The sequence below is a fragment of the Hemiscyllium ocellatum genome, unplaced genomic scaffold (assembly GCF_020745735.1).
Source record: "Hemiscyllium ocellatum isolate sHemOce1 unplaced genomic scaffold, sHemOce1.pat.X.cur. scaffold_1023_pat_ctg1, whole genome shotgun sequence".
Classification (NCBI taxonomy): domain Eukaryota; kingdom Metazoa; phylum Chordata; class Chondrichthyes; order Orectolobiformes; family Hemiscylliidae; genus Hemiscyllium; species Hemiscyllium ocellatum.
The window spans coordinates 81142-82944 of record NW_026867643.1 but is presented as its reverse complement, the minus strand read 5'-3'; the positions used below and the strand labels follow the sequence as shown (position 1 = coordinate 82944).

Genomic DNA, 1803 nt, shown 5'->3' with positions numbered 1-1803 from the left:
CAGCACCGAATCATTACTTCCAAAAGACATTCTTTCTTAAATATTGTTTATCATGTGCATATTGCAGTCAATCCGAAGTTAGATAATGGTGCTAATTGATGTACGCTCAATAAAAATTACATCTTATTTTTCATGTTGAGTAACTGCTACTTAGCAAGGGCAATGTTTGTAATGAAATCACACTTTTATTCCAGGTGAGGGAATGTGGTTTGTATTATTTAAAATGAACTTGTCCACTGTGTACAATGATGAAATGGATCTCAATTTCAAAGCAAACTTGGTTACGTTGTCATACATCTTGACATGTGATGTCCTCTTCTTTCAACCACACGGGTATTAGAACGAAACGTCTATTAATGACATGTGTACAAAGACGCATTAAATCATTTTTCGTGCTAATGCTGCATGAATTTGCGATTATTGATCCACAGTTTAGGTTCAGTCCCTACAGTGAACATGCTGACTTCTCCAGATGTTCATTGTTCAATGTGATGCATCCAATGTGTAAGTCTTTCCGTACTTATGCATGGCACCCATATCTGCAATTCTCTACTGTGCATTTATAGCCAGTTCTCGGTGCCCCTACACCCACGCCCTGCCCCTTTTGAAATATTTCCACTATTTTGTGCTGTCTCTCTGTACTCTTCTCACTAAGATGAATCACTTCTACTCAACATGCTCCAGATTTGATTTGACAAAACAGTCATTAAGAATCCCATTACATAAACACGCCCTTCACATCTCTTGTTATTTGTTTTTCCTGGATCTCTTTCATACGATAAAAGGTCCCAGCTGCTCGACTTGAAAAAGAAAATCGCGTTGCTTTTCATTATCCCAATGTGATCTACGTTTCAATGCAGTTTAGGCAACTGACTCAAATTATTCTTTGAGATTTTATAGCGTCGATGCATATAAATTGACCATTGGAGTTCCAATTTCAATAAGACAGGTGTCAACATACAAAAGTAGCAACATTGAAAACAGCGACGAGAGTGGGATTCGAACCCACGCGTGCAGAACACAATGGATTAGCAGTCCATCGCCTTAACCTCTCGGCCACCTCGTCACATATGCTAGCATTTGTATGAACTTTTCAATAAGTGAATTGCGTAAATTATGCAGAACAGCAGCTATTTCTCCCTGGTCTGGTGAAATGCTAAGTAGCACAGTACGGTCCGAAGACTATGGTCTGACATCTGAGTTGTGGGGCAACGGCATTCCCACTGTGACACTCTGCTCACAGTGATCTGAACAAAAATGAAGAATAGATTATGTAACAAAGTCTGTTGAATTCTGTGAATATTTGAAGTCAACGGAATGAAGAACCCGAAAAAGCAGGAGGTGTTCTTTCAAGAAACAGTTGGATAGAGCTCATAAGGGTAGTGTAATCAAGTGTTGTGCGGATAAGGCAGGAACAGGATACTAATTGAGAATGATCATCCATAATCATAATGAATGGTAGTGCTGGCTGGAAGGGCAGAATGGCCTACTCCTGCACCTATTGTCTATTGTCGATTAAATTGCCTGTGCGGAATTGTTTTCCAGACTGGAGGAGAGTGCATAGTGCTCAATGACATTATTCGGAACACCTTTCTTCGGCTCAGATATTTTTGACACACACCTGTGTACACAACAGACAATTTCACAATCCTAAATGAGGCTAAACTGACAATTGAATTCAACAATGCAAAAACCTTGATCTGTGTCATTTTCCTGGGACATGCTACAACAAGTCACTGTATGATCACAGCAACACAGTGAGGAAGTGTCAGAAGGAAAATGAGTGCAGTACCAGAGAGAATG

General features: G+C 39.8%; 1 non-coding gene across 1 annotated transcript; it reads right to left on the bottom strand.

Moving 5' to 3' along the window:
• Nucleotides 1–984: 984 nt before the first annotated feature.
• Nucleotides 985–1066, bottom strand: trnas-gcu (transfer RNA serine (anticodon GCU)). Its single transcript has one exon. It is a non-coding gene; the product is annotated as a tRNA-Ser (tRNA).
• Nucleotides 1067–1803: the final 737 nt, after the last annotated feature.